Source organism: Aulostomus chinensis, chromosome 20 (genome assembly GCF_037954235.1).
Source record: "Aulostomus chinensis isolate RoL2024-O1b breed Wild chromosome 20, RoL_Achi_v1.0, whole genome shotgun sequence".
NCBI lineage: Eukaryota > Metazoa > Chordata > Actinopteri > Syngnathiformes > Aulostomidae > Aulostomus > Aulostomus chinensis.
The window spans coordinates 7,979,462-8,006,355 of NC_141339.1; the positions used below are offsets into that span (position 1 = coordinate 7,979,462).

Sequence of the window (26,894 nt, forward strand, 5' to 3'; positions counted from 1 at the left end):
AGTAGGCTTAAAATAGAAGGATACTCTCTAAAACATAACAAAAAGTATCATGCCCTGTGTGTAGCCTTACCTTTTATTGACAGTAGAAAGTGAGGCATGTATATGCAGAGTCGCCATAGATCGACGAGATCGACGGAAGTCACTTGCAGGTTGGCGGTTCTCGCGGGATCGTATCTCAGTACAAAAAAAAATTACTCCGAAAAACAAGGAGAAAACGAGTGTGACTTCGAAACATAATAGGGTCTTCGCCAGGGACTGGCTCAGGCCCTAAAAATTTGCACGAAAAACAGAAAAAGTTACTCCAAAAAACAGGCGAAAACATTACCGCGAAAAACAGAAAGAAATACTCCGAAAAACAAGGGGGAAAAATTACCACAAAAAATAGAAAAAAATACTCCGAAAAACAAGGCACAAAAAAATACCACAAAAAACAGAAAAAATTACTCCGAAAAACCGGAGGGTTTTTTTTTTGCCAAGTGAATGCAATACGCTTCCGTACAGAACAGACAAACAAAGAACGGTAACAAATATATATTATTTTTCCCAACAAAACAATGCACACAGTGTACATCCCAATCAACACAAAGTTGCAAATACAAAACAGAAAAATGCAGTTACAGTAAAATTAAAAAAAACTTTCTTTCCTAAATCTTTCAAACGTGCTTTCAGAGTTCCATGGGACATTTTAATGTCATAATATGTTGAAAGCATATCGACAATTATGTCGTAGGAATGTCCTTTCTTAAAATATTCCCTTATATTTCAATATCATCTTCCATCCTTTCAAACTCAGTTTGAAGGGCCAAGAGGTACAGGAAATGACATAATTGAACTGTCGCCAAACTTGGGTTTGTCCAGTCACAAACTAAAATGTTGTCCCTACCATTTCCGTAATCTGAAATGTCGTTGTGTTTTGTGAAATGTCGTTGTGTTTTGTGAAATGTTTTTGTGTTTTGTGAAATGTCGTTGTGTTTTGCCCCTCAGGGCCACCGTACCTTGCCAACCTATCTACAACACACAAACTTAAGGTGGCCAATTTCCATACAGATATGAAAGATATTGAAATCCTGTGCAAGATGACTCTTTGTAGAATTCTGATCAGATTTAAAAGGATTTCCAAATATGAGTTGGATGAGATTTGCAAAAATCTGATTTCTGTGGTGTTTGGCTGTCAAGACTGTCTAAAAAAGAATCTGGAAATGCCAAAATTCACATTTGGACTGTTAATCTGAACAAGGGCTAAATGTTTAGCATGTTTCATGGATCTGACCAGAGACCAGAACAGATCAAATTTTTAACTCAAGATCCCAACATTGGAATCTCAAGCCACATCTAAAAGCCCAAATTACTTCTGAATGTTAATCAGTAATTTGAGTTAAGACTTACACAACATTCAATGTCCAATCAAGTCCTAACATCAGTCACACTCACATTGTCACCAGTCAGACTATTTGGATGAGGTCTGAGGTAAATACACAACAAAACAGCAGATAAACTGCTCATAAAGCTTGGTGGTGTATGCTTGCATGTACATTGCAACAGAAACCTCACTCTTGTTTATTCTATGACAGTGCTGTCCCCACTGCCTCATGTATTCATACAAAGTATTCTGTCAAGAAAATTAATGTAAATTTTGTTCAGCATTTGTTCAAAGCAGCCTTGATGAAGTAATAACTTAACATTCTGTCATGAAGACAAACACCTGTGTACACACTCCCCAGCTCTCACTCTGCTGCATGATTAATGAAGCCATACACAACTAAGAATTAAAATAGAAGAAATCTGCACGCATACAATACAAAACTGGAGCAAGTGGCCATGACGAGGAGCAAAGATTTAGTATGTGGTTGAAGTAGCTGATATCTTTTTTGCACTTCTTATGCATTTCTGCCTGCAGGGCAAACTAGTATCTGTGGCTGACTTGGGGAAAGGCTTTGAGCTTTTTCTACCCTTCAGAATGGAGAGAGTAGATCCATTTAGCTTTCCACTGCATTGCCTCCCCTTGCTTTTGCCATTCAATTGACAAAGCAGCCAAGCCGACTGGAGCAAGTTAAGTTTTAATCTGAGCGTGATGCATGGTTATCATTTCTGACAGGACAAAATGAACTTTTGTTACTGCCAGCCAAACAGTCAGACAAAGAACAGAAACTGGAGAGGAGTAGAGCAGTTTATTATAGGCTGCCTGCATGGGTTCAGAATGTTCAGACAAGTCTTTATTTATATTCAAATTTCTGGATGGAAAAGCCAAGGTGGCACCAAGATCAAAATATATTGTAAAGAAACTATAGCATTCAGGATAGTAAAATCCTTCTTTTGCATGGTTTCAGCTTTTGCCTGCCAGTTGCTTTAGCGTGGAAAGTCAAATCTTACAAGTACATTTCTCTAATATCACTTATTAAAGGAGAAAAGAAATTCAACATGGAGGGGTTTTTTTTGCTCCTAGTAGGTGAATTATGCTAAATTATCTATAAAAAATAGCAAGCAATATGAATGTATTTAAATGTCCTGGACAAAATATTACATTATCTTGAAAAAAGCCGCTTTATTTGCAATTTGTCACTGTAATATTATGCACGATGACATAAAAAGACATATATTTGAGGCAAATTTTACTTTTTGCAGTGCTGTCAAAATGAATTATATTCCTTGTACTATACTATAATTGTCGCACCCAGGGAAATGTTAATTATGAGGAACAATATTTATCCTTTTAATAATTTTCATCTTTTGCCTAGTGACAGATTTAACCCTTAGGGACCCAAGCTGAATTCTGGGTAATTTTACATCCTTTGATTTTGAGCTATTATCTTGGTCATTACAAGGTCAATCTCTACATGCTATATCTTGTTTTTCAGGACAGTCTATTGATTATGCTATCCAGTCATCCAGTCAGTCCATGCCATCAATTCACTTGATACTGCTTACATATACTTTATGTAAAAATGTTAAACACACACACACACACAAAAAAATCGTATTACAAAATGTGTTGGATTTTCTACATGTTTCTCATCATAGAAGGTTTTCAGGACACATATCTTGCATATTGAGTTGGGGGAGTTTCCCTTGAATCGGACAACATAAGCACCATGATGGTGGGATGTTCTATGACTTCACAATTTGCAAAAAAATGTGGTATGTGCATGGTGAGAATAAAAACAATTTTACTTAAATAAACACATATTCTGCTCATGATGAAAAGTATGATTCATTTTGAAAGAAAAATGGATAAATAAAAAAATACAATTACACAACTATTTACAAGAACACACAACTACACCTAACATCTACATGACAAAGGATTTTCAAGATTCCCTATGGTGTCCCTATTGTTATCATATCAACATATTATTATGCAGCAAATATTATTATGTCAAAAATAGTGACAACTAATATAAATCTTGGATCAGCTTGAGTTGGAGCCATTCCGTGCAAAAACATTTTCTTCTGCTTATCCTGTTAAGGAGGCTGGAGCCTCAGGGTTTTAGGTTGTTGTCATGTCCTCATCTGAAGCAGTGCATGTAATCTAGGTGGGCTGGGAGGTGGGTCAAGGAGTGTCAATCATGGCTGCTACAGCCGACTACGTGGGTTTACTGTAAGTAATGCTCGCACTCTTGTGCTCAAAAATTCAAAAAGGAAAAAAGAAAACCCATCTCTACATGTCAAGAAGAGGACAATATGGGCTGACTTTCCCTCACAAAGAGCTGTCTGAAGTGTCAGAAAAGACAGAAAATGCAAACAAATTTGTAATGTGGTATCCTTGTTGAAACGGGGATCTGGTGCTTCTTCAATGCATCCTGGATTATGTCACATTATAAAGGTATTTATCATTCCCCGCATTCATAATCAGTCAATGCTGCATGCTGGCTGGTAGCAATACAATCAAGCCAAAATCAGGCTGAATTTATATGTCTGATCCGGCCGTAAGATACCCACCATGAGAACTACATTCCTGACCGGGGGCAGGGATTTAATGCAGCCCATTATAATTTTGGGCAACAAAATCTTTGATGATGACTAGAAAAGTGACTGCTGCTAATAATCACTTTATCAGAGATGTTGAGAAGGATTAATTAAGGACAGACCAATATCCTGATCCTGAGCTATTTCAACTGAAATATACACAGAGGAGGAACTCTAGAAAATTAAAGAGCAAGATGGAATGCTGAGGCAGACTCTAAATTAACATCTCATCTGTGTTGAACCTGTTAGGAGAGGAGCTTGTCTGGTATATATCTGCAAAAGTTGACTTGGTCGGTCTTTCCCAGATGGACTACCTGGAATAATGGGCAAGAAATAATGAACACTAGCACGTAGGTTGCTAAGTTGTTGAGCACTATAACTATGATCTGAATTTGTTTTGATGGTTATCTCTCAACTGTTTTTAATTCAGTGCCCTAAAAATGTACTCCAACCCTGAATTTCATTTTTTAATCATCATTCATTTTTACAAACCCATGAAAATTATGATTAAGAGTATTAAACAAATGTCTATTCTATTCTATTTCTATCTATCAATTCAGCAATTGTAAGAGTTCAAGTTTTTGATCAGATACATGTATGTTTAATGCAATTTTTAGTTCTACAACTATAATGTCTTCTGGTGCCATGCAGTTACACAATCATTTTGTATTTCTGCCCCATGTGAGGTTCTCTTTGATAAAATCATATTTGGTCCTGTTTGCTTTGGTCAATACATGCAAGCCTTATCCTGCCTTGTATGGCACTGTTCTGTATTAATATCAACTACAATATCTGGATAACATCGCTCACCCTCTATCATGTATACTCTGTCTTTGTCTCTGTCATGTCTTTGGGTAAAAGACATTATTGTTTTCATTAGATTTAAAGTTAGAGATGAGTTCATAGTTAGTAAAAAAAAAAAAAAAAATATATATATATATATATATATGTATATATAAAATTTATGATAAAAATGTTAAAGTTAACCTTTAAAAAGGCAACAAGGTGAGACATCTTCTCTAGAAATGATCGTCTTTGTTACGGCAGAGTGAGTGCTTGTGTACATCGTCGACAATCTCTGATGTATTGCCGGTAAAAACAAGCTAGCCAGACAGCAAAAACGATGTCTGTACCGGCTCATAACTGCAACTATTTGTTTTGTAACGTTTGAACCTTGGGAAATTTTCGTCTTTTTACCACGTTCAATGTTAAAACTACAAGAAAGCTTCACTAAATCAAGCAAAGCAAGCCTTGTGTATGGAGTTTTCTTTTTTGGTTCGCTGGCTTTCTAGCAGCGCAGAGATACACGTCGTGAGGACAGCACAGTCTCACTCTCTCTCCTTGCAACAATCATTCAATTTCAATGATCCATTCCATTAATGTAAATTGCATCAGTTTTTCTTCAACATTCAATATGCCATCATAAACCTATAGCTTTCTCTAAGCCCTCTCCACCTCTATTTACTTAGATATGCTGTTCAACATCACAAGGTGTGTGAGGGCTTCTGAAAATAAGCCTGGTGTTAGGATGGGAAAGCCTCATGGAATAAAGCTTCAGATGAATGAATAGAGACAAGTACATTGATTACAAAGTAATTTCAATTTCAGACTAACCAACACATAGTCATTGATATATACTGTTTCTAGCACCCCCGGTACGCTTTGAACACCTCCTGGGTGGAGACATGTTTGTTTAGGATGTCATCTCTCCTGTTGTTAAAGCCAGAAACAGGTTTTCTGCTTTTGTTTCCAGATGCTTCCAGGTTCTATTGTGAAACATTCTTCAACATGTTCTTCTCTGAAAAAAAAATTGATGAAATGATGTTCACCCCAAAAATTAGAGCATTGTAGCAGTAAACATCTAGGTCTAGCAACACACTCCTTCAATGAAATTACACGTAACAATTCACCATGAGAAAGCCCATCCTGCAACAGTGGTGACAAAAACCTTCCTTTTGACAGGCAGGAACTTTGAGCAGACCCAGGCTCAATGGGAACTGCCATCTGCTTGACCAGTTTGGGGGAAAGAGAGCAGAAGAGCGGGGCAGAGACAAAGACAGATAATGGAGAGAGACTGATCATGGCGAAAAGGCAGATTATGGAGAAAAGACAAATAATGAAGAAGACTTCACAATTACACTTGACCAACCATATTCGGTAGACCACATCTGACAGTTTCTTTTTTGCCGATTTATGACTGAAGGGTGGGAAGAGTTACATCCCTGATGGCAGCAAGTATAGTATAGAGAAGTTGAGTTAGGAGCAAAGATACCCAGTAGCCATTTCTTAAATTGTCTTCAAATTAGAGATTACATCAGAAAGCAGCTTCCAGAGTTTGAAAAGATGGAGCCAGACAGACTAGATGGGTGTTTGGGATTAAATGCAGGAACAGCACACCTATTATCACAGTCATATGACAGATTGCAGGCTATCGACCAGCCAGATATGAACAGAATAAAGTTAGAGTGGGAACGTGAACTCGGTGCCCATATACTTGATGACATTTGGAAGGGAAATCTGAATGTTAATACTTGTTTCATTAATGCCAGACACTGTTTATTACAGTTCAAAATTTTACATAGACTACACACCCCACAATGACAGGCTTTTCCCATACTGACAGGCTGAGAAAGTTATTTGTCCCTTGGGCCATTCGGCCCTTCAACTGCTCCCTCTGAGGAGCCTGGACTGAATCGAACAGTGCTTCATCCGACCCCCCCCCCCCCCGATATAATATATCCCATCCATGTACAATCAAGCTACATCTGCATTTTTATTTCGTTTAATATGTCTTTTTCAACATTGTACTATGGCCTTATGTTTAAAGACTTGTTTATAGATTTATTTATTAATTTAGTTTTAGTATTGCCACAGTATTTGTGGAATGTGTGCTGTGTTTTATTGGTGCTGCCTCTGGTATTGAATTTCCCTCTGGGATCAATGAAGTGTATATATATATATATATGTAGCTATCTACTATTCAAGAGGGAAGCAACATAGACCTCTCTTTTGTGTGAGAAGTGTAGGTCAGCAGAGGCAAACCTGTTACAGCGCTATGCATGATGTCCCTAACTGGAGCAATTCTGGATGGTTCATTTCAGAAATACAGGATGTCCAGTTGGAGCTAGATCCTCTTTTGATAGTTTTAGAAATGTCTGAAGGACTGATTGTCATTTCAGCAAGATGAGCACCTGGGGAGCCGCTGAGATCAAGGAGCTGCTAACATCACTGGCGAGAGGACTGTGGATAACCACCTCACGGGACTGTGAATGATGGCTTGTTGTATGTAAAGGTCGCGGAGCAGCGTGGTCGACATGGCTATTGCTGGATAACGGACCATAACCAGCAAGTTGAAAAAATTATGAAAAAAGTACCACAAGGTCTGTGACCACAACAGCAGCAGTGGCACGGGGGAGGTTAGACTGGGAACACTAAGAGGTTTGCAAGACAGTCACAAGGCTAAATATTCTCCTGAAGTATAGGTCACTGTCCACAACTACGTGCTTCACGTCACATCACATGTTTGTGCCACATACGTGGTGGCTTTTTTGGAAAGAGGAATATTACACCTCCATTTCACACAGACAAGACAGCAAATTCCGGCCTCTACCAGGCCACAAATTTGGTGCATTCTCTGTCTGAAAAGGGCTAGTTAGCCATTGTACTTCAGAGGCTGTTTAATTGAGGCATTACAATGATTCCTGTGGTACTTGGCAGCCACCAAACATTCATAACTGTGAGAGGAGTGACAAAGTGGCTGTGTGTTATTGCTGCTGTATGGTGTATGGCAACTCTAAAAAAGTTTTATGGGTCATCATGAGTCTGTAACAGCCATACCAAACCCTGGAGCACAGACTGATGTGGCTGTTTTCAGTTTTTAAAGTTGTGTGCAGGTTTTTCTCTCAGCCGTAAACTGTTAAGAGTGAGAATGAAGCATTTAAGTAGGTTGAGCACATTAATGCCTGAGGCCTATGTGTCTTTCATGCCAAGTTGACTAGCAGGGCTAAATCCAGAGACCTCCACACACACAAACACACAGTGCTACATCCTCATACAGGCACCCTGGGAGCAACACTTTGATGCAACGGCAACCATGACAGTATGCACTTGTACAGACTATATCAGGAGGAGCCTCATGGGAAAATGCAACTGCATTTATTTCCTGTGCAGCATCGTCAATGGAAAAGACCACGGATGTTGCCCACTCCCAGCGCATCAAAACCCTGCACAGCAATGTTTACTGTCAAATAATGCAAAGAGATGATTCCATGTGTAATACCCAAAGATCATTCACTTCTCCCTCTCACTTTTCACATTTTCTCTATATTAATATATTTGTAGTACCTATGACATATTTGTTCACACTGTAGATTTATTCTTTTCAAAAGTCAATAGATTTGAACAGCAAACTGCATTTTTTTATAGGATAAAATACAAGCCTAATTTTTCAATCACTAAAGGGTTTTTAAGGTCACCAACAAAACTCTCTCAACAAAAGCACCATATTCCGGAGACACCAGCAGGCTAAATACCTGCAGCAAGCTTCATCCATGAAAGCCACGACAGCAGAAGACATAGTTGGAAGAAAAACTTGCAGGAGGGTGGAACTGTTGTCTCTGCATTTGCAACCTGGATCTACATGTAGGGTTGTTGTGCCTAGAGGACACTAGCAATATGTAGTGAATATTCTTATTTATCCAGCCTTCCCATCCATTCGATCACCCATGTTCTTTTGTTTTTTGATGTTTTCACATCAATTGCAGAGAAAGGAGTCTATAGTAACCTGACGGTAACAGCGTTGTAACGATAGAGAAAGTAATTAGTTAGATTACCCGTTACTGACAAAAGTAACACCATATTTATTTTAACACCATTATTCCAATCACTGGTCAAGATCATCCACACCAAACTCATTCATCTATGTCTTTATGGAATTTGCTTTGTGCACTGGCTCACAATTATGTTGGAACAGGAATCAGCCTTCCCCAAACTGCTCCCACAAAGTTGGGAGCATGGAATTTTCCACAATCTCTTGGTATGCTTAAGCATTCTTAGTTCCTTTCACTGGAACTAAGGGGCCAAGCCCAGCTCCTGAAAAACAACCTCACACCATAATCCCCCCACCACCATACTTTACACTTGGCAACCGTTTTCCTGGCAACCGTCAAAGTCAGATAGCCCCCAGACTCTCTGTCTGTACGTTGGACTTACCCCAGTGGACGAAAGGGTTGCTTCCCTGCGCCTTCGGGTTAGGGAACGGGTACTGACTGTTGTCTGCGCTTATGCGCCGAACAGCAGTTCAGAGTACCCACAGTCTTTGGAGTCCTTGGGAAGGGTGCAGGATGTTGCCCTGGCTGGGGACTCCATTGTCCTACTGGGGGACTTCAATGCTCACGTGGGCAATGACAGCGTGATCTGGAGGGGTGTGAATGGGAGGAATGGCAGGCTTGATCTGAAGCTGAGTGGTGTGCAGTTATTGGACTTCAGTGAGAGTCACAATTTGTCCATAACTAACACCATGTTCAAACATAAGGATGTCCATCGGTGCATGTGGCACCAGGACATCCTAGGTTGTAGGTCTATATGTAGGTGATCAATTTTATAGTCGTATCATCTGACCTGCAGCCATATGTTCTGGACACTTGGGCTCAAACCCGGAATCTTCTTGGTGTGGGGCGAGGTGCTAACCACTGCACCACACTGCCTAACAGTAAGAAGGTTCCAGCTTCAAGTCCCAGCTCAAGCATGGGGTCTTCCTGTGTGAAGTTTCTCCCTGTCCTTGTGAGTTCTCTCTGGGTACTTCAGCTTCCTCCCACAGTTCAAAGGTTAACTGAATACTCTAAATGTACTCTAGGGGTGGCTGTGAAAGCGAATGGTTGTCTGTCTTTCTGTGTTGGCCCTGCGATGGACTGGCGACCCATCCAGGGTGTACTCCGCCTCTCACCCGAAGGCAGCTGGGATAGGCTCCAACCCCCCCCCCTCCCCACACACACACACACACACACAACCCTTAACAGCTTAACAAGATAAGTGGTAGAAAATAGATGGATGGATGGATGGATGGATAAGTTAACTGACAACAGGTTCCTTGACTCCCTGTCAAGAGACCTTGTGCTGGATCCTGATTAACACTCACAAACTACCATGCCTAGTCCACCTCCTCAATGACTTCCTCACTGTGTCCCTTCTATCATTCCTCCAGGCTCATGGCCTGACCATGCTGTCATCCATACTTTCAGAGCTCTGCCTTCCCCACTTTGAGGAGAAAACAGAGGGCTCTTCAACATAATGGGCATTTTTTTGGCATCATACTCAACATAGTTCCCCTCCCCCTTCTTCCTGATGGAGGAGTCTACCAGCTTCTGCTGATCACCTATGAAGGCTTCCCCACATCACATTCAACCTAAAAATCTTCTATAACTTGTCTATACCTAAATTCTGCCCAACTGAAGTTATTTTGCTGCGCCAAAGACACCTTAGAAACACCTTTGTCTAATGATACCAGCACGACCCCAAGGAATCTAAGTGTCATCTTTGATTGGGATCTGTCCTTCATCTCCCACATAAAACAAATCTCCAGGATTGCCTTCTTTCATTTAAGTAACATCACTAAGATCAGACATGTCCTATCTAAAAAAACAAAAAAAAACAAACATAAAAACTAGTCCATGCTTTCATCACTTCCAGGCTGGATAACTGCAATTCCCTCTTATCAGGCTGCACCACTAAGTCACTTAAGATTCTCCAGCTAATCCAAAACGCTGCTGCCTGTATACTGACATGAAGCAGTAGAAGAGACCATATCTCTACTGTACTTGCTTCTCTGCATGAGCTCCCTGTCAAATTCAGAATATAATCAAAACATTTTCCTTCTAACATACAAAGCCCTCAACAATCAGACACCTTTATATATGACAGGGCTCATAGTCCCCTTACCATCCAACTAGAACCTTACATTCCCAGGATACGTGCTCCCTCTCTGTTCTCCTTTACCCATTCTTGTTACAAACTTGACCTTTTCTCCAAAGCCTATGCACTTCTCCACTTCCCAGAACCCTGACTGATGCTGCTGCTGGAGAAGGCTACAGAACTGAGATGTTCAAACTGCCACCCTTAGTATCAGTGTTAGTATTAGTACTAGTGGTATTCATATTAGTATTCTCAATACTGTACAAGCATCACATTGATTGAACTGATTAAATTGATACTGAAATTGATTGCTTGAGTAATCTGTCCATCGTCCATCGTCGTCGTCCGCTTATTCCTTACTAGTAAGGGTCGTGGGGGGGGCTGGACCCTATCCCAGCATCTATGGGCGAGAGGCGGGGTACACCCTGGACAGGTCGCCAGTCCATTGCAGGGCCAACATAGAGAGATGAACAACCATTCACACTCACATTCATACCTACGGTCAATGTAGAGAATTCAATCAGCCTAGTCCCCAAATTGCATGTCTTTGGACGGTGGGAGGAAACCGGAGTACCCGGAGAGAACCCACGCAGGCACTGGGAGAACATGCAAATGAGCAATCTGTAGATGTTGTTATTATTGGTAGCTTGTTGTTGTTATTGTTTGCTTTGCCCCCTGTCCTTCCATCTTCCTCTCTGCTCATTCATCTCATGGCAGTCTGTTAACTTAACGGTGTGTCTGTCAATCCTTCCCTTCTTTTCTCTCTTTGTTCCTCTCTCTCCTTATCTATATGTGTCTTTTTCCACTATCTGTCTTTGTCTCTGCCCTGCTTTCCTGCTCTCTTTTCCCCCAACCCGTCAAAACAGATGTCTGTTCCCACTGAGCATGGGTCTGCTCGACATTCCTGCTTGTTAAAAGGAAGATTTTTGTCACCGTTGCAAAATGTACTTGCTCATGGCGAACAGTTGGGTGTAACTTCATTGAAGGAGTGTGGTTCTAGACCTCTACTCTACTCTAGAAATGAAATAACTTTTGTTGTGATTTGGTGCTGTACATTAAAATTGACTTAACTTGATTAATTCCATATTTCATCATAGCAATAAATAATCTAAATATCTTATCTAAGGTGCTTGTTTTATTTTTTATTTTTTTCTGGGCTTTTCATGTTTTTTTCCCACTCTGTTTTTGCTTATGTGTCTTAATTGTTTGGGTCATTTGTCTTTTGGCTACCTTTTCCCTCCATAAATATTCTATATAACTTTGCCTTGTAACAATTTCAACATTCATAGTTGTGTATGAAATTAGGCCTTTCAGAAATGACCATAGCTCATTTATATTCACAAATAATTAGCTTCATCCAGGAAAGCATGTCTTCAGTCAGGGGTCCACAGACTGTTTACCTTGTTGGACCTGTGACTTTCAATCACCTCTCTCAAGGTCTACAAGGGCGGTAACAGACAGGAAGAGGAAAAAGGACTTTGAAGTGCAGGTTGCGTGCTTCTAATGGGAGCCTGCAGAGCCATGTTTAATGCATTGTGCTACATTAGTGTTCTGTGCCCCTCTTGCATCAGTTTACTTCCTTTGTCACCCTGAGAGCCAAGCCTGAACAGAGGTTACAAAACTCATTTTAACCACAAGAAGAAAAGTGCAGAGAAAAAAAAACTTACTCAAGTAAAGGTAGAGAAAAGGATCACAAGGTTTTCTTGCTGAGAGTAACAAAACAGCTGAAGCAAAGATGAAAACCGTGAGTCAGCCACATAAAAACAAATAAAGCAGATAAAATATTGCTCAATTAAGAAAGTGGGGGAATACATTGAAAAGCTTTTTTAAATATAATTTCTTGAATTCAATAAAAATCAAAGCAACAAAAATGTTTTGGACTCATAGGCAAATGTGCATGGTTGTAGGAATTTGCAGGCTTCTTCCTCTGTTGAAAGTGCTCTCTCCAATTTGAAGCTGACAGATCATTTTCTGTGTTTGTGTCATGGGTTTCACCCCTGACCCATCCCATCCATCCATCCATCCATCCATCCATCCATTTTCTTCCGCTTATTCCTGTTGAGGGTCACGGGGAGGGGGGGGCTGGAGCCTATCCAAGCGGCTTTTGGGCAAGAGGCGGGGTTCACCCTGGACAAGTTGCCAGTGCCCCACCCCATTTAGTTGTAAGTGTATTTCACTACAAAGAAGATGTGAATTTTTGCTCTGATAATAAAGATTCTTTCAGGTTGATTTATCAGAGTAAATATAAAACTTACTCTAATTTTATTTATTATGTCTTTTTTGCAACACATACAACAATCAAACTGCTTCACTAGGCATGGCTTCTGGTATGTGTTAAAAACTGCCCTGGTGTGTTTGAGAGAACTACAAGGAGATGGCTACAGACCTCACGATGCAAGGGGAGGGCCCTCCGCATCCTGAAGGACTCCACAAATCCCACTCACAGTCTGTTTCATCCTCTCCCCTCTGGCAGTCGCCTGAGGAACATCCAGAGCAAGACCACCAGGCTAAGAAACAGTTTCTTCCCTGCAGCTGTCAGACTATTGAACTGGTGCCGTGCTCTGTAGTCTCCCACCCTATTCCATCTTTCGGTGCAATATCTCCTCCATTAAGTGCAATATTCCTGAACTGTTTACATGTACATACTGTTTATATTTAGATATTTAAATTCATATATAAATATATAGATATATATATATATATACACACACATTATATACATACATACACCCCTCCATTGTGCAATATCTTTCACCCTCAACAGCACTGTTTACTTTACACAGAGAGTTTATATTTCATTTTGTACCTTATTTATATAGATACATGTACATACCTATTCTTTTACTTGACTCAATCTTATAATTCTATCTCTTAGTTTACCAGGGACCTGAGTCCTAATTTCGTACCACTAACATGCAAATAAATCACAATAAAAGATCCTTGAATCTTTGAATCCTTGAAAGATCTGTAGTCAGAGAAGTCTGCACAATCACAGGAGCTACAGAGAGAGAACATCAATATGCAAGGGAGCCTGCCATAATGACAGGAAATACCTTTAAGCTGCATATAGATCTTTTATCTGCTGGCAGCATTGTGAAGTGGGGCAAGGATCCCAGTAATCCCCAGCATTTGTGTGTGGCACATCATGGTCAAGTGTCCTGACAGAAATGGTCAGTACACTAGCTTTATACATGGATGTAATGTGCACGCAAACCCAAAAATTCACAGACCCATGCATTATTTGGGCATCAAAGGTAGTCAGGACCTGCAACAGCTCAGGAGACCTGACTCATTTTATAATGTTTGAATTATTTATGTTCATACATTTTTGATAAGTAAATAAAAAATGTTTCTCACAAAATTGATGGGGGGATTAATTTCATTCAGAAACAATGTAATTTTGAAACATCATCACAGATTTCTGCTTGGTGCTAAACAGTATACCAACTTACATTCAGTTTGCGTAATGTCAATAACTGATTTTCACTGACTATAGTACAAAACAAGTGCAGCCATTATATTTTTGTCTACATACACTACCCTAAACTACATGTACACTGTATCTAGATGTATGTCCTCATTGCTGAGCCCCTTGTGGGTCAACTTCAGGTGAATTTCCTGGACTGCTCATCATATTCAGGAAGGGAGGGAGGAGGACGAGATTCCCATATACTAACATGGATGCACAGCCATATGAAACCAAGAGGATGGAGAACAATACACATTGATGGGTGTGTGACATCCTACTCTGCTCCCTTCATAATTATACCACTATTTCAAAATGTATTTTTCTTGAAATCCAATAAAGCTGAATTTTGTATATAGCTCTTTTAAAAGAGCTCGTTCCATATGAGCTGGCGCTATATACCGGCTCGATCATGGAATACAAATTCCTTGAAAATCCTCTTTATACAGAAAAAGAGAAGGAGACATTTGGCTTATGCTGGCAATTTACAAAGCTAGTTGAGAATTTCTCAGTGATGTTGCTGAAGTATCAACACCCAGAACAGGGCAAGGCACACTGAGTATATTCCATCCAACTGACTGAACCCGACTGAAGACGAAACTTAACCTCATCAGATATCAAAATGCAGAGTGTAATTCTGCTCCTCTGATCTTCATGAACAGATTTAGAGACATAGTGCTGTTCTGGGGCAAACCAAGAGGATGGTTGGCATGCTGAGCTGAATGGCAGTACGCTGAATGAGGCAGAGAGGGACTAATCCCCAGGATCATCCTCTGTGCAATGTCAGCAAAATACTCCAATGACTGTCAGAAATGCTGCTGGGGTAAAGGTCCTACACCAGCACTCCAAGATAGATCCCTAATAATTTTGTAAACATCTTTACATCTTCAAATGCACTGACATCTTTTATTCTCAGGGTCAGTTTGACCCCAAGAATTTAAAATTCTTCTTTATATTTCTGTGAAAAAATAAGACAATCTTCACAATATCTCTTAATGTTTGTGGTTATCATAGCTTTATATCTTGGCATGGATTTTTGCTGACATTAGGAAAGAGAAGCCAGTTCACTGAAGACACTTGCTTAACACAGAGAGTCATGGTGGCTGAAAATGAAGCTCTTATCGTGTCTATATCCCAGAGGGTTGCTGTTGCATCACATTTTAACTTCTACACCTTGATAAAATTATATTTTAATATCTAGTACTATTCTTACTTATAAAAGTAAATGATCTATCCATCCATTTTCTACCTTTTATCCTGCTGAGGGTCATTGGGGCGCTGGAGTCTATCCCAGCTGCCTTCGTGTGAGAGGTGAGGTATACCCTGAATGGGTTGCCAGTCCATCGCAGAGCCAACACATATAGCCAGACAACCATTCAATCACAGCCCATCTATGGTCAATTTCAAGTATAAACAATTTATCTAATTAACTAATTAAGTAATGGTGGATCAGGACAATTTTCAAAATAAAACACTACAAAATCAACCACAAATAAACATCGCAACCAGGTGATCAACACATGTGGTTAATGTTTATTCACAGGAATGCTTATTTAGAAAAAAATATTCTGAATCTTGGCTGACACAAGTAAACTAATGCTTAACTATCACACCACAAGAAATATTGTATGGTTTAGAGATGGCAACTTTTTTTAGAATATATAGAACACATCTAAATACAGATGTTTTTTTTTTCATTTACAATTGGCACTGCAGATATTGGCAGCTAACGTTATCCTGCAATGCTGTGATTGCAAAATTGCCCTATAGGTCTACTACAATGTAAAAACAAAATTAAGGTATTTAATAATGCTGCTGATAAATATATTTCTAAAACTTAACATTTTTCATACCAGGCTATTCCAAATTAATTTGGAAAACAATGTCCAATGTATGTGCCAATTTAAGTGACATAAAGCTTGCTTGTTTGCTGGTTATTTAGACTGCCAATGTTCCACCTGTAAAATCTCCACAGGTGTCACCCTTCCCAGATCCAGTGCCTATAGAAGAGTGTGCAGGAGAAACACTAATGCCTTGAAAATGGATATATTGGTGTGGTATGGAAAAGAGAAAAAAGACCCCAGAAACAGCAGCATTCCATGAACAGCTCTCATGTGATCTTTGCTGCACTGTACTGTATAGTACGTAGGTTTCTCTTCCTCAACCATTAGCTTCACTTCAAAGACTTGGTTTTGCCACTCCAGTCCCCTGGGCTCCCCCGTCATCTTTTCAGGGTTTGTCCCATGTCAAAAGCTATGCATTGAGCAGATCATTCAAACTATATCTCTGTGTGAGCAAAATTACTACAAACAAGCTCAGAGTTAGCACTCCCACATCACACATGGTCATTAGACTTATGGTATGGCACAGGCTTTCTAAGGGTTTCTGGGTGACCTGGTGGCTTGGTCCTGACCTGCTTGCTGTCCTGGACTGGGGGCGTGTTGTTCTGGACCCCACATCAGCTACAGTCAGCAACCCACAGCATCCAAGACAAACCGTAGCATACACATACACACACATACACACGTGATGCACAACTGATCCATAATCACACACTCAGACATTTATTTTAAAATTATGTTAAGCCAAATGGCAAATTTGTGCTGGAAATTCTGCAACCAATGTTTTTCTTTTTTTTTCTGTTATTGTTGTTACTGTTTTTTTAGGGGGGGGGTGTTGTTGTTGTTGTTTTTTGCCATTGTTGTTGTTTTTGTGCCCCCCCCCCTCCCCCCCCCGTCTTCCCTATCCTGTCCCTGTTCTCTCTTCCTATCCACTCCTGAGCCTCAGTCCGGTAGTATATCAATGAACCAATACCATTCCAAATAAAGTTAAACACATATGGCGATAGGAGGAGTTAATCAGATTCCTCCTTTGCAGAGTAAAACTGCTTCAGTACAACAAGGCACCAGGAACATCTATACTGCTTACCCCAGCTGCTGAACAGGACAGGTTTAAAAAAGAAAAAGAAAAAAAACTGTGATGAATGAAAATGGAGGAGGAAAGTCAGGAAACTACCAACTATCACAACAAAGAAAAGGAAATGCAGTAACAACAAGGACTGGGAAACTATCCATCCTTGGGTGAAGCCAGTGAAAGACGAGTGATAGATTGTGATAGGTTTGTCAGACTAGTTTTTCAGTTTCACACGGAGGTAAATACAACTTGAAATGACACAGAATGCGAGACTCACATTTGCTTTATTATAAGGATGCTGCTTCGGTAAAGTTTAATTTTCTTTGTTAATATACTAACTTGATACTGCACTTGCTGTTCTACCATGTAGACTTGAGACTTGAAGACTGACTTGCCCACACTGCTGTGACAAGTGAAAACTACAGACTTTATTGTGAGCTCCTTATGGAATGTAATTCATGTCTATCAGATTTACCAGGTTGTTTTGTCCAGTAAATATATAAATATTGATAATTTAAAATAATTTCTTTTGTTAAGTTTTTATTTACATAGTAGTTCTATTATACAGTAGTTGTTTTTATCATAGTCATATTGTGTGCTTCTAAATCAACCAGATGGCAAGCTGTGCCAAAATGGCTGTTCTGTCCCCTCTATGCATTTCAAGAGGTTTGACACCCCCCCCCCCCCCCCCCAAAGCCCAAAGGCAGGCAGCTGAGCACGCGGATGCACACCTTTGCTGGTTCAGGATGTCCCACACTGTCCCACACAAACATACTCTTTGTTCCACATCTGGTGAGTTAGGATTTGATCACTCTACTCCTAACCAACATGAGTGTATTGATGGATAACTGTGTTAACAGCAAATTAAAACAGGAGCTGATCTGAAACCTTACAAATTTATAGAGAACAGAGAATATAAGAATGCAGGCCTATGTCTATGTATGTCTGCAGTTAAAGTAAACAAGACACAGTGCACTTTTTCACTGTGTACAGTGTAAAATTCACAGTTTTTGAAATTACATGATCTGAATATCACAGCAGAGGAATGAATGGCGATGTGGCATCTTTGCTCCGTTGGTTGGGTGGCAGTAGTCTCCACACGATCTCTGACAAGTGGTATTTAGTCATGTCTTATAGGACTGTGACAGTAAATATTTGTCACAGATAAAAATGAATCTTTTGTAGAAAAGCTAATAGGTACTTTCAAGAAGATGTAAGGGATTCTTTAGGCTGGAACCTCTGGCTAATCTTTCACCCCTGCCAGGACACACTGAGGTTGAAAGAAGATAGTTTGAGAGATAGTGAATAATATACACCAGTGGTTCCCAATTATTTTATAAAATAATCCTGGGTGTCTAAGTATGTGTGTGCATGAATTGTATCAGCTGGATGATAAGACAACAACAGGAAAGAGCACCATTCATTACAAGCACACACAAAACAAGAGACCCTGAGTGGAGTACACTCTGCCACAGCAACTTGCATTTTATTCGATCTACCTGTTTTTCCACTGAGCTGATCAAGGTATCCAGAACTTAACAGAGAAGCAAACAATATGAGGGACATCCCATCTTTGAGTCTCAGTTTCATTATGCAGGAGAGGTAGAGGCAGCTGGAGAAAAAAAAGATCTGGCCAGTGGAGGCTGTAATTGGCTCTAAGTGGAGCTGGAGCTAGAGGCAGTAATTACACTGTATTGGCAGTAGCAAGCTGGTGAGCATCATATAACAGGCAAGTACAGTTGGACCATAAACAATTATCTTCTCAGAAATCAACACATCAAATCCAGTATGTATATCGTACATCGAAGAAGTCATAGGGTGGCGCGAGGCTCGCACCCTTTACAATCAATAATAAGTCAAGGAATTGCCTCGCCTTAATGACACGTCCATACCGTGTGCATTGGCACGGCTCAGGTTCACTGGCAGAACCATCATGATGTTGCTTTGCATCTGGGTTCTCCCGTGCAATGACAGGGTTGTCCTCCCTGGTCTCAGGTTGCTGCATGGTGGATGCATGGGAGTCGAGTAAATGTCGTCAGTTTCGCCTGAAGGATTGTCCATCGTCGGGCTCAATGTGGTAGCTCCGCGGGGTCTCAGCTGGTCAGACGACTGTAGCTGGGTTCCACGTGCCATCTCTCTGCTGGAAACGGATAGGCGCTCCGGTGTGCAGCGCTGACAGCGGTCTAGTAGGTCTGTCGTAGTGCTGTTTCTGGCGCTGCTGGCAGGTCTCTCTCCTCGCACGCACAATGTCCGTGGGGGTCGCTCGAGGTCGTAGCTGCTGAGTTGTCGTGGGCAGGATGGAACGCAGTCTGCGGCTCATCAGGATCTGGGCTGGGGATCTGCCCGGCGACCGGTGTGTTCCTATACTCCAGAAGGCCGAGGTATGGATCTTTCTTGTCCTCCTTCGCCTTAGTGAGGATCCGCTTTGCAGTCCGGACAGTCTTTTCAACAAGGCTGTTGCACTGTGGGTAATGCAGGCTCGAGGTGATGTGTTGGAAACCCCATGACTCTGCAAACTGCTTGAACTCGTGTGAGCTATAGGCTGGACTGTTATCACTGACGACCGTCCGAGCTATTCCATGACGTGAGAACACTGCCTTCATTTTGTAAATGACAGCGGCAGTAGTGATGTTGTGCAGGCGTTCTATTTCAAAATACCTGCTGAGGTAGTCGACAATGATGACGTAATTCTCAGAGTTCCATGTGTATAGATCTGTTGCCACAGTCTCCCATGGGATCTCTGGGATGCCGTGTGAGAGCATGGGTTCTTTAGCATTGGCACTACGGTGTTTTTGGCATATGTCACATTTTTGGACTGTTTCCTCGATCTGTTGACTCATGCCAGGCCAAAACATTATGTCCCTTGCCCTGTGTTTGCTCTTCTCTGCTTTAAAATGTCCTGTGTGTATACACTTTAGCATGTAGGGTCTGAGCTTGTGTGGAACGATTATTTTCTCACCTTTCAGGAGGATTCCATCGGCCTCTCTGATCTCATCACGGTGGTTCCGCTGATGAGAGGGTGGCACTGTTTTCTTTTCTCCGGCCAGCCTGACCGAATGACTCGCTTTAAGGTGGAGAGATGCCCATCCTGAGCTGTAGCTGTTCTTATGTCATCTAGTCTGTTTGCATTCACTGGGGCATTGCTGATGACAGTGTGCACTTGTGTCTCCATGGCCTCAGATAGAGACTTGTCCTCTTCCTCCATGGACTTTCTCGACAGTGTGTCGGCCACCGGGATCTCTTTTCCTGGTTTGTGGATGAGAGTTATGCTGTATTTTTGCAATGGAAGCATCATGCGCTGTAAGCGCAGTGGAGCAAGGGCTAGGGGTTTACGTAGAATAGTCTCTAGCTGCTTGTGGTCTGGTTCCACAGTTATGTTTCGCCCATAGAGGTCCTCATGGAACCTCTTACACCCATACAGGACTGCATGTAGCTCCTTCTCTATTTGGGTGTAATTTTGCTCCATGCTGTTGAGTAGCTTAGATGCATAAGCCACTGGCCTGCATGATGGCTGCACCCAGTCCATTCTGTGAAGCATCTACTTGCAGTCTCACTTCCTTTTCAGGGTCGAAATAGGCCAACACTGGCCCTGGCTCTGCTGTGATGATCTCCTTCATCTGTTGGAATGCACACTTGTGTCGTTTCCCATTTGAACTCTGCCTCCTGCCTTAACAGGCATCTGAGTGGTGCACACACCTCGGCCAGATTGGGTGCAAATCTTGCCAGGTAATTCACCATGCCTAACACGGTTTCAAGCTCTGCCTTGCTTTGGGGTGGTGGCATGTCTCTGATGGCTTTCACCTTGAGCGGGTCTGGTTTCAAACCGTCAGCTGTGAGTATGTGACCAAAGCAGCTCACCTCAGGAACACAGATGCGACACTTCTCAGGGTTCAGTCGTAAGCCTCTCTCTCTGGTTCAGTCGAGCATGGCTCAGAGGTTGCTGTCGTGCTCCTCCTTCATTTTTCCGAACACAACGATGTCGTCCATGATGCCGGCCACTCCTTTCAGGCCTTCGTATGTCTAGTCCACCCTCGTCTGGAATTCGTCCTGGGCAGATACGTTGCTGAAAGGCAGCCTGAGGAAACGATATCTACCAAATATGGTGTTAAACGTAGTGAGCAGTGAGGACTCTGCACTTAGCTTGATTGCCCAATACCCTGATCTTGCTTCCAGGATGCTGAAGTACTTTGCCCCTGCTAACTTGGATGTCACGTCCTCCAATGTGGGCAGCGGGTAGTGTGGCCTCATTAATGCCTCTTTTAGGGGTCTTGAGTCTAGACATGCTCTCAGTTTGTGTGTCTTTGGCTTTTCGCACACTACAAGGGCATTGACTCACTGAGTGGGCTCGGTCATGCGTATTATGCCATCCCTTTCCATCTTGTCTAATTCTGTCTTTAGACGATCTTTAACGGCGAATGGCACTCAGCGCGGTGGGCAGACAACTGATGCTACACTAGGATCTATTCTGAAACTGCACTCGCCTGGGAATGTGCCGATGCCTTTGAAAACATCTGAGTACTCACTTTGGATGTGGGTTGACAGGGTGCTGCTCTCCTTGTCACTGTTGACTGCATACACCACTCTAATGAGTGCCAGGGCTTTGCATGCTTTGTAGCCTAGAATGGGTGGGCCTTTGCAGTTCACTATATAGAACTTGTCTGTGGTTGACTTGGCTTTGTATCTTCCTGATGTTTTGCAGTAGCCCTTTACCTCCAGTGCGTGTCGGTTAACTTACGGTCAGCTGCCATTATTTGGGTGCCGGGCATGAGCTCATCGAAGTCTTTGACAGGTATTATGTTTGCTTGTGCCCCAGTGTCAAGCTTGAAACTCAGTTTCCTGTTTTGTGGTCCCAATCCGATGTCACCATATGCACTTTTCTCATCTTCCTTCTGTGTAGTAACGGTGTCCACAAACAGCTCAGAGTTATCATCAACATCATTTTCTCCAACTGTGTGGATCTCCTTGTGCATCGTTTTACCTGGGGTGTGGGACTTGGTCTTGCACACTTTGGCATAGTGATTACATTTTCAATATTTTAGGCATTGTTTACCTTTAGCTGGGCACTCTGTGGATTTGTTGTGGTGTCCTCCACACTTACTACAGGCATTGTCATGCGTCTTTGGGCTGTCATTGTGCTTGCTAGCACCTCTTGTGAAGCTCAACTTAACTGGTTTGCGATGGATTGCATGCACTACGTGGCTGTGGCTAGCCATGGCTTTTAGCTGCACTTGTGATACCTCATGAGAGCGGGCTATATCAATCGCTTTTTCCAGCGGGAACTCCGGCCCATGGCTGAGTAACTTTTCGCGCACTCTAGGTGAGTTGGTAGCGAAAACAATACAGTCCCTGATCATGTCATCACTGTCTGAGTAGTTGCAGTCTTTGACAAGCAGCTTTAGCTCTGTAACAAAGTGCTCAAGTGACTCACCGCTTCCTTGTGTCTTTTCATGGAACTTGTACCTCGCAAATATGGGGTTAGCTTTCGGAGTGAGGTATTCAGAGAATTTGTCAAAGTAAGTCCTCAGCAATTTAGCCTCATCCTCCGTTAGCGTCCATGTATTGCTGATGTCCCTCCCTTTGTCGCCGATCCACACCAAAAGGAAACTGCATTTTTCCTCTTCTGCTCTCTGTTTGAGAGGTCCTGAGAGCATAAGTTCAGCATGTTGCTTGAATCTCCGCCAGGCATCTGGTAGGTTAGATGAATCCCAGTTCCAAAGGCATCCATTTTCGCCTTTTTTTCCCTTTTTTTTTTTTTTTTTTTTTTTAGATGTTACACGCAGGTCCGTAGTCGTGCAACCTTTACTCTGACACCATGTTGTTATACACTATGTACGAGATGTACTATAGCCTTATCTAAAAATAAATGGACACCGGTACAACCGTTATTCCCCAGTTTTTTTGGGAGATTCCATTTATTCCTTCTTCCTCAATACATTGGCTTTTAACACTGACTTCCGGTCTGGGGATTATCAGCATAAGAGGACCTTCACAATAAAGGCGTACCCAGTACCAAACATTACAGTTTAATTTTCAAATATGTAGTTTGCATATACAACACAATTTATTTATATTCTTCCTCCAAACATATGTCAGTCATGTTGACTTCTTGTAATCTCGAGGGATGTAAAGTAAATAAGTTTCAGTCAGGTTAAAAAAGAAGGAAATATTTATGTTTGGTCTGGAAACTCCGCCTCCTGGGGTGCTTTAGGAAGGAGAACAAAATTTGCAGTCGGCCATCTTTATCGCTGGGGTTGGAAGAATTATGCAGCTTTGGAGGGCTCTCTACAAGGTAAGGATAAATTAAATCTTATAAAGTGTCGGTCAGAATTACAGGTAGTGACTTTATACACTGTTTTCACTGAGCCAAGGTGTTATATGCCATTAGCACCAAGCAACATGAATAAGTCAATGTCAGTGCTAAGGTTAGCTTAAATGACCACTCACTTCTGTTAGCTACACGACTGTTGGCGATTATTATTTGGTCATATTCACTGAAATGTACACACAACATGTGTTTTTGTGTCATAAATATTCAGACTGAAGTTTAAATTTGGTCATGTCCGCTCTCAGAGGGCTGTTCACGACAATGAAGTGACATGTGGGTTAGCTTAATTTAGTGGGGGAGGGCAAGGGGAGTGGTAACCGGCGCGGTGGCTTGCCTGGGCATGTGGCTGCTTCAGGGGGAGACATAACATTTTCTAACATGATGATTCTCGGTAAGCACCATTCTTAAAATTTACATTAAATTTAAGCTGGTGGGTCAATTCTCCATTTTTTCGGGGTTGTTAAACAGACCGCTGGTCAAAGCAGATGGAGGATCTGATGCAAGCCTTGAACGTGATAGAGTGGAACTTCTTTCAGACAACAGGGAAGTGGTGAAGATGAAAATGGAGAAGACATTTGCCTATAGGAGATATGAAGTGGTTCGTGACACACCCATGATACAAGACTTTCAGGCAAGATGGCCAGCGCTGTTCGAAACAAGTGAGGTGACTGATTATAAAATTTGTTTAGAATGTGATCTTGGCTTTGGGTTTTCAAGCAGTATGCACATAGGCCGACTAAAAATCAATTTATGAAACCTAAGATTACTCATAATGTATAAATATTTGAATTTAACTTTTTCTTACTAGTCAATGTGGGCAATCAGTATAAAACCTTTCAATGAACACCTTACTAAATAACTGTTTCTATGTCTTTATCTGTGATAAATCTTGTTTTCAGATAAATGCAGAATTTAAGCGCATTACCACCATACCACTGCAATCCAGATTTCTCTCACAGCTAGATGTGCTATCGGACAGACTTCTAAGCTTTTTGAAAAAAGAGGAGGACACATTGGCAAGCGACTACAGAGCATTTTGGCACACATGACTGAAGTAAGAATGCATTTTGGAAGCATGCACTTTGACAGTGTACATATTTGATTGAGGAAAAATGATTTTAACCAACTGATTTGCTCTGCTTATCCTTCTTGACCTAGGATGATGATATAGATGTAGGACTGGAATGAATTATCAAGGGACTGTGCGTGTACCTAAATGAGGACCCAGAAAATCTTGTGAGAGAGTACCTGGTGTGTATGATTTATTAGGGGTCAGTATTTTCAGATTTAACTTAAACTTTTCATTGGTACACAAGTTTTACTCAAGTTTTTGAAACAAAAATTAACCAGCATTTTTTGTGTATTATAGTTACCTGCAGTTGAGAGAGAATACTTTTTACTCAACTAGTAGTTCCACAATGACTGACATTTAAAAAGAAGAGTTCATGAATGAAATACAGCAAATTCTAAAAGATTAAATCAGTGATTCCCAACTATTTGGCTTGTGACTCTTGTCACATTTCAGATGTTTATAAGTTTTGGCAGCAAGGGAGGTGCCTTTGTGAACTCTAGGTTAAGGTACAGAACATAAACTATTTCATAATAAAAAAAAGTCCTGTTAAGAAATTAAGGGATTCTTTTCACTGAAAAGCAATGGTAGAGGGCTTTTCAGTGGAAACAGATACATATCGTGTTGAATTTATTTTAACAGCATAATGCAGTATTAAGAAATTAACAGGCCAATCACAAAACAAGTTTTCTCACTAAAATTCTAATTAACTCACATGCATTGCCCTCATGTATGTTTTTGGCTATATTTGTTTATAACGTGTGCTTACAAATTGTCAAGTCAAAAGTGTTTGCGTTACTCTGACATTTAACCATTGTGCTTGTGCTACACAGTCACATAACAAGTGTTGTCCTTGTAAAGGGAAGGGATACATTGTACTTTTGTACACACATACCATATTGTGGTACATTGTTTAATGATATATTGTCATAAGCAAACCGTTTTAAGGATGTTTACAGATGTTTACCATGTACTCAAACATAGTCAAGCGTTAGCCTGGTGAAAGAAAAGGGTACGTTGCTCTGACACATGAATTCTGTTTATTTGTGTATTGTGTGCGTTTGTACACAGGTGTACATACCTACATACCACTGACAAGAAGGTTTTGGCTCTGATTGTATTTTCTAGTTTCATGGAACCAAAAACTGGATTTGTACATCAATATTGAAGTTGTTTTATTCTTCTACAAAATACAGTTTTTCTTCTTCTTGTTCAAAGAAATGTTTTTCTCCTGGCCTCATTTGTATTGAAAATTTTATGCTAGTAATTTTGGTCGGCTGCATTAATTTATTTGAATTAATCCATGTACAGAAATAGCTTAATTTTATGTAGGATGGGTACACAAAGTATGCAGAAGCTTAATAACTTAATAGTGTGAGACCTACTTAAAAAAAAAGTTAAGTTGATATAACAAAATGCTGCAAATACTTTATATGAAAAACTCAAATTTTCTTTAACATATGGTAATTAAATACATTAAAAATAAAAAAGTCATGTCAATTTACATAGGGTAATTGAACATACCATACATAAAGAAGTCATGTTGGTTTAACATAGGTTAGTTTTGTATACGTCAAATAAGAGAAAAACTTAAAATCTACATAAAAAAGTTGTGTTATTTGAACAAATAAGGATTGAGTAGACTTAACACAAATATTTTTTGGTAAACATAACTTTAATGTGTGCAACCGATGTAAATATTTTTTTCATGTGACTTTTTTTTTCAGTGTACAGTAATCCTCTGATAGGCTGCCTATACAGGAAGGAAGGGGAAGATGAGGGGCCCACACTTATCTTTCCACTTCCTTTTTAAATCCTGCTCTTTGCATGTTTTCCTCAATGTTTCCTCATCTTTTTTTTCTTTTGCTCTTTTCATGCTTCACATCCCATGAGCAGACCTGCTGAGCCAAACACAATTCTATTAAGCCCCTTTCACACTGCACCAAAAAACGCGAGTGAACGTGAGTGTTTGGGCACTCTGAAAGGGTTGACTCGGCATTTTGACCCGTGTCGACTGAGTCCCAAGTATGTTTAGCAGCTTGGCTCGGCTCGGCTCTGCACGGCTAGCCTGCAGTGTGAAAAAGGCAACCCTCGTTGTCTCAGGTTTCCCGCGACCTACCTGTTGCAATCTGATTTTGTCACTGTGCTGTCCGTCAGGCTGCAATTGTGGAAGCTCTGCAGAAAAAATTATTTTTTTTAAAAAAGGGCTGGGGTACAAGAGCTGCTCACTCATCTCCCAATAAAGTTTT

General features: G+C 40.9%; 1 protein-coding gene across 1 annotated transcript in view; it reads right to left on the bottom strand.

The window, feature by feature from the left end:
• The window catches only part of LOC147242704 (leucine-rich repeat and fibronectin type-III domain-containing protein 2-like), a 147,422-nt gene that overhangs the window by 99,871 nt on the left and 20,657 nt on the right, over positions 1–26,894 (bottom strand). The window lies entirely within an intron of this gene.